The sequence below is a fragment of the Ctenocephalides felis genome, unplaced genomic scaffold, assembly GCF_003426905.1.
Source record: "Ctenocephalides felis isolate EL2017-DRISC unplaced genomic scaffold, ASM342690v1 CF-g0.4_SCAFFOLD_03572, whole genome shotgun sequence".
Taxonomy (NCBI): Eukaryota; Metazoa; Arthropoda; class Insecta; order Siphonaptera; family Pulicidae; genus Ctenocephalides; species Ctenocephalides felis.
The window spans coordinates 11000751-11015106 of record NW_020539726.1 but is presented as its reverse complement, the minus strand read 5'-3'; positions in this window follow the sequence as shown (position 1 = coordinate 11015106).

Sequence of the window (14356 nt, the reverse complement as noted above, 5' to 3'; positions counted from 1 at the left end):
AAATGCAAAATATCTCGGTACTTTTTCATAGAGATAACATGTATATAACCTTGATCTAGTTTTTCGTCAGAAATATTCAGCAGCAGAGTTGAAATAACTACTTATTTAATTTATCTCTAGTAAAATTGCTTTTTTCACCTATTTTTTTATTTATAATTTTTTATTGTTTACCTTTGCTAAAATGATGGTTCAGTTGGTCCTCCTTATACGACCCACATCTAAGATATCTTTTATACAGATTATATGAAAAAATCGTTTTTTTTCACAAAAAGCATTTCAAAATCATGAATAGAACCAATATCCTAAGTGCAAGAAAAGCAAAAAATATATGATATTAAACAATAAACAAATTAATTATTAATGTAATTTTAATCATACCTATTCTTAAGTTTTATACAAAGCGATTAAACATTCTCCGAAACTTCGTTCGTTTCAAATATCTTGAATATTTACAGCTGCATCGTGGTTTTATGAATTAAGTTGACAACAATGTTAATCATACGCAAGTTCCTTTAGGCTCGACTTTCTCGTCTAAACTTTATAAATCAAGTCTTTCTTATAAATGAATTTTTGTGAAACAATTTCTTAAGAGTCTGCAAATTCTCCGAGTCCTGTCTCCTCTCAGGGTTAGCAACCCGATAAAACCCGTGACCACGTTGAGAAGGACAGTCCGATTGGAATCCAACGAGAGAGCGAAAAAGACGCACATACACCCCCCGTGACAATGGAATCTTATAGGAATGCGTGTAAGAACGTACTATGAAATGAATAAATTGTCTATGTCTCTCTCCAACCCAAGAGGGCCCTTATTCTTCTCCCTCCGCTCGGTAATGATTCCGTGTGATAAATAATGTGGAAAGAACAGAATTAAAATAAAATAAATGGAAATTATTGTATAAAGAAAATAAATACATATACACCGGTGCGAGGAAAAAGTGCCGCCAAAGGTACAACAAAGGGAATTTATGCCATAGTAAATGATTTTGTTTTGGTTTTTAGCACTTTTTAATTTTCTGCATTTTTATTTTATATATTAGAGAGATATTTGTATATAAGACATTGAAGGAAAAACTTCTGTAAGATGTTCTTATGTAATACGACACGCATACCAGTTGATATAGTAGTTTCCATAAAACAAAGTATTAAGTTGCAATAGGTAATTTGTGAACAATTTTAGTTATTAAATCACCAACTCACACCAGTTTTCGTGAAAAACTCCGTATCACCAATTTTATATTTTTTCGATGTTTGAAGTCATTATGAGTAGATCAGCATAAAAAAGGTAAAATAATGTGTGTGAGTCTGCTCGTATGTCGTTCATTTTAAAATAACATGCGCATTTAATAATAATCAACATTTTTAGTAAAACTCCATCAATTTGAATTTAAACGAAGAAAACTCATGAATGAAATTTTACAAAATCCTGAAGCGTATCCTTGTTATTTTTTTTAAAACTGAAGTATTTATTAAGTAAGTATTGAAGTATTCAGAGATTATATGTAGTATTTTAAAGTATTCAAGAGATTGGGAACATCAATATAATTTTTTATGTCATTATATTCTTATTGTTAGTAAAATTAGTATTCAAACAATGGAATAGTTTATTTATTTTAGCAATTAAAAATAAAGCTGATGATACGATTATGAAACTCGTAGATTAATTTAAGCACGGATCTAAATAATTCAGCTTTACCCTCTTCAAATAAAATATTGAAAAAAATCCAAAAATGGTTTTAAAAGCTTGCGACGTTTTACGAAATTTCAAATTGTATGCCCTAAAGAGTAAATGTTAATATACACGAAAAAAAATTATTCCAGAAGACTCGAGATTGATACCTGCCGATTCATATGTTCTTCAATTGTCAATTTGATATGATGCTATAATAACGCTATGAGGTAAAGTTATAGTAATTCTTTGTTCTACTACTTAACCTTACATGCCCTAAAAGCTGTTAGTTAAAATAAAGTTTCATTAGAAGCAACCAAACGGTATACCATTATCCTATATGTGTGGCGTTTATATTTGCATTTACGTCAAATAATTATCATATGATTAAATGTTGCAGCACCCACGTGAAGCAGTTTTCACTTTAAATTATATTGAGATCTATAACCTCAAGTGGAAATTTTACATAAAAGCTGCATTATATAGAGCTTTGACCGTGGAAGGAATCGAGGCAGCAAACCCGGGACTAGTTGATGCTAGCCCACGTCCGAATGAATTACGCCACTGCTGGGGTCACGTTGTAAAATAGATTTGTAATTTTAGATTGATTACAAGTACCAAACAGTTTAATTTGTAGAAGAAGTGCATCATTTTTGTACACCCCTGTTGCAAGACTTTAATAAAAGATATGTCGTTCAAATATTAAAAATTTCTATATTAACATTAGCAAACCTGTTGCATTATTAGCAATTATTTAGATAATAACATGAAAATAATCACGTTAAATTAATTTCAAGTTTACAATCTGCAACAGTTAACTAGAGTATGTAACATATAATAAAAATTTCATCTTTATTTCCAGATGAAAATATTAATTTGATATTAAATAAATTAGTAAAAAATTTCTATTGATACGTGACAACATAGTGCAGTATCAAAATAATAAATTTAAATAGAAAAGTAGAGAAAATAATGATATTGTAGAACTGTTGTTTAATTAATATTAGAGATAACTATGTGAAACTTACTACATATACATATTTAAAACCCCAAAAAAATCTGCAATATTTTGAGTTTTGAAACAAATATCTCCTAGATAATAACCTAGGTCCACAAAATAAAGATACTTGCCTGTTTTGGGTTGTATATTTTGCAATGTAGCTTTTACCGCTGAACATGAATCTTAAGTCAAAATTGGGGGGTCAATCGAGTAAATATTAAAGAAAAACTAAAAAACGACAAAATCTCCGAAATAGAAATTTTACTGCATGATATTCATGATCTGATAATTTTAGTCGATTTCTGGCCCTTTGTAGCCTGAATGATTATTGAGTATTCACTTAAATGATCTATTAATTTTTCTTTTATAGAATACAGCAGTATTTTGCGAATACATTTTCAGGTATTCAAATTGCAAACATGGTCGTAAATTACCCAGAAGCAATGAGAAGGAAATATGTTTCCAAATTACTGCTGAATTATACAAAAAAACTCCATAGATTATTTAATTCAAACTCAATTGACATTTAATGTAAAAATGACCAGGAAACGACTGAAATTATAAGATTTTGAATATTATGCGAAAGAATTAGGGGGAAGTCCCGTAACGCCGGACGGCACCTAAAGCCTAAAAAATTGACTCTATTTAACACGTATTATAAATTAAGCGAGAATAAGCGAGTATAAATCTTTTTATTTCAAAATACAAGTGAAAGGGGCGCGAGGCCCCACAGGTGCAGGGTCACGCGCCTAGACTCACCTGTGACGCACACGGCCACGGCGGGAGCAACCCTTTGTTGTTTTAGGCGCAAAAACGTTTTAGGCGCTACCTAAATATCAATGGAAGTAGTTCTAGTGTATTTATGCCAAACCCCCATTTTTGTATTTTCTAGTCAAAGAATGAAAATCTTATGATGAATGCTCCAGCTGAGAGCATCGGTGTGGCCCAGCCAAACGGGTGGATAATTAGTGATTTTTTTGCAATATCTAAGAATATTCGTCAAACACAAATGTGCAGACATTCCAGAGTGTGGCGATGGCTACATATGTGTTCAATGCTGGTTATACTTTTTGTTACCAAAGTTTGATTGATAATATTAATTATTGTTTAGCAAAGATTGCGTTTTGTTGTAGTTTGATTTCTAACTTTGTTATCTAACATAAGTCATAATTTAATAAACATTTCGTAAAAAATTTCTTGATTTATTTATAAATAACCTTAGGTGTCCGGCACTCGGGGACTTTCTCCTACCAGATCCGATATTTTGTCATAAAAAAAAAACAATTTTTTGCCCTTTGACCCCCAATTTTGCCGCTGGATTCATGTTCAGCACACATCCAATACAGACTATTTTTATTTATTTTGCGTGTTTTGTGTAATTAATCCTTTTCCATTTAGTTGCAGAACCATTGGTATCATTAACACCAATATGAATAATGTGTCAATTTCCAACCGATTGTATGTAAGTAAATATACTTTAAACATGCACCTGACAAAATCTCATTTTTGTCATAATGATTTTCCTCGATCATCTCACGCTATGCTGACAAATATCTTCGCACCGGCGTCCGTTGGAGTATTCGCGTTTGCCGGTTTTATAATCACCTAATAATTACATTATCTGCGGAGTTCATGGCTTAGAGTATCACTTAATTACAATCCTGTACAATTACAGAGAAAACGTGCTTCGCGGAATACCTTTTGCCAGCGCTATATTTTATCATTGCGCCAACTTTTGTTTTATAAGACAAGTCACATGGTAATAAATAAATAATAACAGTAATACAATCCGTTCATAATGATCGACTTAAGTTCATAATAATACGAAGAAGGTTGTTTAATGTCTAGGGAAACTGAGCATTGCTAACGACTCACTCATTGGTACTTACTTATTGTTGTAGGAATAAAAACCTAACTGAAATGTTTGATTTTTGGAATATTATATATTATCGTATAAATCGTATAAATTATCTGTTCAAATTTTAGATATTTATTAATGGCTTCGCCATTTTTATCTAAAATCATAATGCATCCATCCTATACATCTATACATCCTTACATATAACTAAAACGTGACTTTGAAGAGATTTTAGTTGGCAGGTAGCTGACGTAATTGATCGTTCTTTAGGCTACGTTTATTTAAAAAAAATAGCATCTTTTCTTATATTATTTAGCCTAGCAGTACCCGCGATTTCGACCGAGCAAAATTTAACAAAAAAGTTAATTAGGTTGTTTATTATTTATTGTTTTTTTTTATTCTGTTTTAAAATAATTTAAAATTTTGTATACTATGTTAAATCTTATAAATCTCATAAGAATTTAAAATATTCTTACTGCTTTACTTTTTCATCTCAAGGTAATAATTATAAATCATTTTATAGTAAGTAGTAGAGCCCCTTTAATTCAGCAGGGTGATGAAAACTTTGACCATTTATAAAAATAATTAAATGCCACTTTTATATACAATTTATTTAGCATATGTGTATTATGATGAGAAAAATTAATAATTCCATAATAATAAAAACAAATTCATAAAAAGTATTTTCAATCTAAAGAATATTTCAAATAAATTAAAATAGATAAAAAATTATTCAACAATTTAATGTAATAGTCGTTTGAGCCAGATTTTTTCATATCATAATTTACATACTAGATTTAATGTCCACGTTTTCGGGCTCACGGATCATCCATTTTGAATGGTTCAAAAAACAATCGATTCCTATTGATAGGGAGATGTGTTGATTAGTTTTTGGCAAAGGCAGGTCTAGCCGTTACGGAAATACAAAGCAAAGAGTGCAGAAAATACAAACCGAGTTTTTGAGAGAATGGTGTATCCGATTCGAATGATCTAAAAAACATTCAATTTGTAATGATTGGGAGAAGAGGTAATTAGTTTCTGGCTGAGACAGACCCAGCCATTTCGAAGATACAGAGCTAAATGTGCATAAAATGGCAGTATTTGAGAGAACTAAGTGTCCGATTCGAATGATTCAAAGAACTTTCTGCTTGTTTTAACAAAATAATTGCTTTTGAAAAAAGAAATTATGTTCAAAGAAAATTTTTTTTTCTATTTTTTTTCAATTTTTTTTTCGTATATCGAAAATAATTCAGATTTTAATTTTAATTATGACTAAAGTTCTAATATACTTTAAACAAATGATTTCAACTTTGCAATTCAGTTTATATAATTTTTATAAATATTCGGCAATGTTACAGTATTTATAATAATCTATTTGAAATCATTTAATAATCCTCAAACATTTCGCTACCTTAAGACACGATGCCATACACCACTAGTTTCATTTCAAATTTATCATTTAATCATGTTTAACAAATTTTGTGCTTGGTAAATTGTATAAATTGTTGTCTTGATTAATGTAAAAAGTGATGTAAGTGATTTAAAATATTTGATGTTGGTTGAAACAAAACCTTGGGGCTGGTTGTAACATGGTCTGTAGAATAGTATTGTCTGGTATGTAAGAAAGCTTATATAGATTCTTACAATACTACTATAGATACCAACCAATATTTTAAGTAGATCGTACCGGTAGATACATTTTTTGACAGATACTTATTTCCTTTTCAAATATTTTTTTTTTGCTGGGTTTGCTGGTTATTAATAAATAATATTGTTAAAGTAATATTATCGTAAAATTTAAAATTTTGAAAATCACATTTCTAAACGTTTTTGTCTAATGGAACGTTCATGCCCATGCTCCCTTATGCCAATAATTTAGCATAAGCATTACTATAGTAAAACGAATATATAGTATAACGTTATAACTATAGTTTAACAATGTAGTAAAAAGACTCTACATGAATATAGTTTACCATATTTGTATATATTATAATTTTCGAATTATTAATTCATTTCACAACCAGGTATATTATTGTACCCATCTCAGAAATCCGCGCAAAGTAAACTTAACAGTTGAAAAGCGCAGCTTTAAAGATATCCTGCAGCGCGTCAGTTGTGTAATTAGCTTCGCATATTGACAAAATTAAGAATCGCAACCAGTTTTTTTTCACACGATTCGTTTCGGCTCATATGATTACTGGCTAACAAGCTTCAATTATTATTTATAATCATCGTTCATTAGAGAACAAGTATCACTTACGCATCTTGGTTTTGATTTGATTTGATTCCGAACATGCTTCCGAAGTGTGTAATTTTCATTTGACTGAATAACTCATTAAGACATCCGCGCGACCGACCAAACGTATAATTATTCTCACTTTGGCATTTGCATACATATGGATATGTGGATGCGTTTATATGTTCGTATTAAAATAACTTGGTTACCAGCGGCTATATCAAATTTCAACAATTACATTGATCACTCATTGGTTTTGGTTAGAATTGCTTACATTTTGTTGACTTTAATATAATCTAATAATTTCAAGTAAAAACCTTTATCAGTAAAGTTAAGTATCTAAAATTTTTCTGGTTATATTATTCCCAATAAAAATACAAAATATTTTTAAACGAGTTTTCCACAAAAAGTTAGTTAAGGATTTTATTACACGTGGTTTAAAATTTAAATATTTTTATAAAGACTATGCACATTAATTACTAGGTTTTGTAGTCTTTTGCCTCTATAAGGAAAAGCATTTACATCGATTGAAATTTACGAAGAAACGGCTGAGTCGATCTTCACTAATCAACTAATCACCACTACTCTCAAATGATATCTTTAAAACGATTTTCAAATTTAATAATCGGTGCAGGTCTTTTAGAAAGCATCGATGCAAGTTCTGATCCTAATAAACGCCAGAAAAGCTCATAATTTTTTTTCAGAGTTTGATGATGAAACGACTTATCGTAGAGTCGTAATATTTTTAGTATGTTCTATAAAGACAATGACATATATCGTAAAAAGAGTTTCAAGAATTTTCTATCGTCGAACAGTAATATTTAATAGATAGTTACAAAAAAACGATCTTTACCAAAAACTAATCAGTACGATTTGTAACCATGATGTTTGAAATAGTCGTTGAATTTTCAATATCGATTCAAGGTTGTGAACTGAAACGTGTACAAAAATATTTAACTTTTTGCTTAAATTTTAAATTTTTCTAGTCAATTTAGTAGTTTACGAGAAAATTATGAAAGTCGATGAAAGTCGATGAAAGATCTAATTTTGACAGACGCTTAAAAACGTTACTAATATTTCTAAAACTTTGATGATTTTTTAAAATTAGGCTACTTATCGTAAAGCCGTAGTATTTTAATAAGTTGTATAAGAAGACCATGATATATATCATTATAAAAAGTTCCATAAAAATCGGCTTCAATTTTTTTTTCAACAGTTAATTACAAGAAAACGGCTCGATAGATTTTCACCTAAAACTAATCAGTATCATTCCCAACTAATATCTCTCGAACAGGTTTTGATTTTTTAAAATCGATTCGGTAGTATGGGCTTACATGTGGACGAAAAGTTTAACACTTTTTTCTAAATTACAAAGAAACGGCTCGGCCGATCGACGCACAAAACTGCCAAACGATTGTCCTCTTTGAGATACGTCAAATGGCTTTTAAATTTCTGAAATCGGTTCAAGCTTTTCTGAGAAAACGTCGATCAAAGGCCTAATTTTGACAAATGCCAAAAAAACTATACTAAGTTTTGTAAACTTTGACGAATTTTCAAAGTTAAACGAGTTGTCGTAAGGCCGTAATATTTTAGTATGATCTATAAGACCATGGTGTCTAACGTCAAAAAAATTGTAAAAAACATCGAAAAAAAAATTATTACACTTTATTACAAGAAAACGACCCTTCCGATCATTACCAAAAACTAATCAGGTCGATTTCCAACCAATATCATTCAAACAGTTTTTGAATTTTCAAAATAGATTCAGTATTGCCATTTATGAGCTTTATAAAGCTCAACTCATATTGACTAAGTCGATTATTTATATAAATCAGAAAGTTTATACAGTTTTTCAAGGCAAAATAGTACTTACACCTAGTTATTATTAATGTGATAAGCAATAATGTTAGTTTTCAGTATGCGTTTCAATACTATCCAAATTAAAATTCCTGGTATGTATATATTTGTACAAAATGTATGTTATTTTTTTCAGATCAAGATAATAATTTATGCTTCATTTAGTAACGATTTAATTTTTTAAACTAACAAATTAACATGTAATGGGATTATACCATCGGAACGTGATAAAAATATTTTTTAATTACTTCGACCCAACCAAGCAAACACAATTAACCCGATGGTACCTGTCCGATTGGAACCAACGTAACATTTCATCTAAATCGAAAACCCGTTCAGATGAGTTATATAAAAATAACAAAATGAGTATTATAAAACGAAAATCTGACCATAAATCCGTTCTTGCACAATGCGCGACATATAAATTAGTATTAGCGCGACAAATGAAACCCCATGAGCATGTACAACGAAATAAGAATCATAAGAAAATCGAACCGAGAATCCAACAATGGCTCGAATGGACGATGAAATAAAAACACGAATATTGCGATTGCGAATTATTATATTATAAATCAGCGATGTGTTTAAAATTCAAGCGAGAAATTAAATCAAGACGGAATAAGCCCAGATCGGCCTTAATTGCGAACTTGGGGTAAATAATTCATTGATTATCTGAACGATTCCGTAAATGATTTCTCTTATTTACTTTTTAAGTAATACCTTGATGTCACTTCGGTAATTTATAGTACCGATAAATTAATATGTCAATAGATATCAATGTTAAACAAGATGATTGGATTATTATTTCTGAAAATAACAGTATTACTTGCTTGACAATATCTCTTGCATTATATGATAACAATTATTTGTACCATGTGTTTTTTACCCATGTCTTTCAAATAGCATTATAAATTTTACTAATTAATTAAATTATTTATTTATGTTTCATCTTCATTCTAAATTATTAGTAGTAGAAACCGGAAAATAAAAAAAGTAATATAGATTGTTGGAGACCGACAATATCTCAAAACCCACTAAAGTTAAAATAAAATTGACAACCACATTTGAAAGTAGAGTGTAAAAGATGTATAACCAATGTTTGAAGATCCATAATAATAGTATTTTCTATCGTTGTTATTTGTTTTTATTGTGAGCTTAGTTTACGTGAACCTCTATAAAAGCTTACATCTGGGTAGGGTAAAAAAAAACAAAAAAGCATTTACCATGGCAAAGGTGTAAAAAATACAAAATAGTAAATGAAGAAGTAAATCAAGTTAAATGAAGCAATTTTACAAGAGATAAATTAAACTATTGGGACGCATGGCATCGTGCCTTAAGGCAAATTGCTGGAACTTCTCGTACCAAAAATTATCATTTTTTTAAAAAGATTAACATTGTTGAAAAAAATTTACTTCGAACAAATTAGGTTTTTGAGAAACTATAAATTTGACAAAAAATTAGTTTTTTAAAAAAAAATTTTTTTTAAAAAAAAAAAAATGTTTTCTATATTTTGACATATTTTGGAAATTCTGAACTTTTTTTCAAACCAATCGTACTGCTTTACCTGCATAGAGACAAAATGTCAAAGCGCCGCGTCGCCGTCTAACGTATAAACATTGCTACGTAACCCATAGGAATGTAAACAAAATTTATACTTATTATTAAAATCTCTGTAAAATATCTGATAATTTGATGTACATATGTCTAATGATCATTTTTGACCGCGAAATGGCATTTTTTTTACTTTTTTCACTAGATCTCCGAAACAGCTGCAATTGCCTTCATAAAAATTTGATCAATTCTTCATCTTGTCAATACAAGTAAAATGTTTTTAACTTCCCGTAGGGTAAGTTATAGTAATCGCAAAAAAATCGAAAATGAAAATTTTTATATATCTTTACGTTTCAGAGGTTTCTGAGTATTTTGGCATACCTTAGAAAAAATGGATGTATGTGTGTGTGTGTGTATGCGTAGTATGTGATTTCGGGAACACGGATGAAGCAATTTGAATAATTCAAAAAATATTCGATTCGTATTGATAAGGAGACGTGCTGATTAGTTTTTGGCGAAGGCAGGTCTAGCCATTCCAAAGATACGGGGCAAAAAGTGCCGAAATCGGTAACTCAGTTTTTAAAAGAACGGAGCGTCCGATTTGAATAATTCAAAAAACATTTTATTTATATTGACTAAATGAACAACTGTTTAAATTTTTGGAAAGGCAGGTCCAACGACTTTGGAGATATGGAGAAAAAAGTAAAAAAATGAGCCATTTGGCGGTCAAAAATGAACATTAGACATATGCGCATCAAATTATCAGATATTTTATAGAGATTTTAACAATAAGTATTTTTTTTTTTCACTTTTCTATGGGTTCCGTACCAATGCTTATGCGATAGTCGGCGGCGCAGCACTTGCGCGCTTTGACATTTCGTCTCTATGCAATTCAAGCAGTACGATTGCTTTGAAAGTTCTCTCAAAAGTTCAGAATTTCCAAAATATGTCAAAATGAAGAAAACATTTTTCTTTTCAAAAAAAATTTGTTTTCAAAAAATAATTTTTTTTGAAAGTTATTTTTTGTCGAATTTATAGTTTCTCAAAAATCTAATTTTTTCAAAGTTTTTTTTCGAAATTTTTTTCAAAAATGTTAATTGTTTTTAGAAAAATAATAATTTTTAGTACGGGAAGTTCCTGCAATTTGCCTTAAGGCACGATGCCTTAATTGCCGTAATACAGAATTCCACTTACAGCTAGTTTGAATTATTAAAATCGGACGCTCCATTCTCTTAAAAACCGAGTTACCATTTTTGGCACTTTTTGCCCCGTATCTTCGAAATGGCTAGACCTGCCTTTGCCAAAAACTAATCAGCACGTCTCCTAATCAATACAAATCAAATATTTTTTGAATTATTCAGATCGCTTTATCCGTGTTCGCGAAATCGTCGACGAAAATTTGTATCCGCACACACATACATACACGCACACACACACACATACATCTATTTTTTCTAAGGTATGCCAAAATGTTCAGAAGGTTTTGAACCGTAAAGTTATATAAAAATTTTAATTTTCGATTTTTTTGCGATTACTATAACTTGCCCTACGGGAAGTTAATAAATAGTTATTACAACTCCTGCTGATGAATATTGTTGACGAAATACCAGATCAAAATTATATCCAGAGTTATCTCTGTAAAAAATGCATTCATGAAATTTATATTTTTCATTGGTTGAATAATGTAGCTGTTATTCTATAAAATCCCTTTAAAATTAAAATAAAACTTGAAGTTGTTTCCTCGTGGCCGTTCCAATTTACCCTACCTACGGGGAAAAAAACAGGTCACAATTTATCGAAAAACAGTAAAAAACACATTTCTGCAATGATGAATTTTTTGGGAGTTCTTTTGAACATAGTCAGATAGTTGTTCATTATATATGTGTTATTTGTTGTAATATAGGTAATTGTATTGGTTTTCACAATATAATTGCTCGAAGTCAAAATGGACCTTTGTGCCCGCCCCACACTATATATACTGATATCAGTATTTATTTTCTAATACTGACTGATACCTCAAAGTACGAGTACAATATTTTTTATTATCAACTTCACATATTTTTGTTTTTAAATTTTAAGTTGTAATGCAATCGATTTATATTTTTGTTCATTTATAACATACAATTATAACAATTAGCAATGGAATCGAATAGTTAAAAAATCTTAAAATGCAACAACTAGTTGCATAATTTAAAGTTATAATTGTATTATTGTTTTATATGACTTGGTAAAATGTTTTATATTTATAATAAATAATTATTCTAATTTATTATTACATTTTCTCTGTAATATAATAGACAGATAAATACGTAAAAAATTTGCTGATATCCAAGTAGTATGTATGAACATTTAAAAATGTCCTGAATATATCAAACCTGTTCTAAACAAAATCATTGAAGCATATTGAACGATATAAATACACATCTGTTATTAAAAAACACGTTTTAATTAAAGCCAAAGACTAATCATTTCCTACGTGTGAATGTTACTTGCTTAAATGTTAGGAAAGGAATGACTTGACATTTTTATATCAAAAACGCCGCTCTAATGTGATGTGTTTAATAATAATATACCGTGAACGAGATGGTGTATACATAAAAATAAAGAATATCGGTAAATTAAAAAAGAAACAAATTAACTCCTAACAAACTATACGCCTACATATTTTCTTTGTCAAAGGTATTAGCCGGAATAAGTGTCCCGATCCCTAAGGTTCTATGCATTTTTCAATATTTAATACTTCAATATTATTAATGACTAGTTATAATTCTGAATATCAGTTTTCTAAAATAACATCATTCCAAATATCTTAAATAGCTAATGTGGTTTTTCAAATAAAGTTCTGCAGAAAACCGCATATCGAACTATTTGAGCAAATTTTAATAAACGTTATATTCAAATATATATTTCCCGATAATCATAATATTGAATACATGTAAATATCATCATCAATAGTTCACACATTTGTTGTGTATTTAACAGATTTTTGTGCCTAAATAAATTCACTATTAACCCTTTCCACTCGAATGCCGCAGGCAAAATACATATTAATCTCGCATTTTGCGAGTGGAAAGGTAAAATATCAATATGTAACTATTAGATTCATACCCTAATTTTAGATTCAAATATTCATTTCAGAATTACTAAGCTCTGTCTATAGTCTACATACTATAAATAAAATTTATATATTGTTATGATAGATATTTATATCATTTTATTATATGCAATTGAACTAAAAATTATAATTGAACGATTAATTGCATTATAAGATATTTAGAAATATACAAAAATCATAAAAAAGATGTTCAAAAATTATTATTATTAAATATTATTTCCTTTTCACTAATTTGTATAAGGATATTTATTTATCATTTGTATAAGGGTATTACTTTTCCATTAGAATGACGATCGATGTGTATATTTTACAAGAAAATCTGATATTTTCATAGAGTTTTTTATATTGAAGTTTTTCATAAAATCTGATCAATATATAATAAGAGTAAAGTAATGAAAAATTATATTTAACTTGTAATATAAAATATTTAAATTGCCTATAAAATGTATATACGAGGAGTCGCTCGAAATTAATAATCGATTTGGGATTCCATTATTTCATAAGAAAATTCAATAATGCTTACAAAAGAAGTTTTAAAAATAGCTTCATGAGAAAAATTGATAAAACATCATTATGAGTCGCTTTATGCATATATAGACATGATATTTTTCATGTTTTTGGCATAAAAAATATATATCAAAGTGTAAATTAAACTATAGTTTACCAAAAAAGTCATTGAAACCTTTGTGTGTGAGTGTGTTTTGTATGTAATTTTTCGTTCCTATTGATAGGAAAATGTGCCGATTAGTTTTTGGCAAAGGCAGGTCTACCAGTTACGGAGATACAAAGAAAAGAGTGCAGAAAACAGAAATGGAGTTTTTGAGAGAACGGAGTATCCGACTTGAACGATCTAAAAATATTTAATTTGCGTTGGCAGGGAGAAGTGGTGATTAGTTTTTGGCAAAGGCAGATCTAGCCATTTCGAAGATACAGAGGTGAATGTAAAAAAATGGCAATTTTTGAGAGAACTAAGCATGCGATTTGAATGATTTAAAAAACGTGTTGCTTGTTTTAACAAAATAATTGCTTTTGAAAAAAAAATTATTTCAATTTTTTTTTCAAACTTTTTTTAT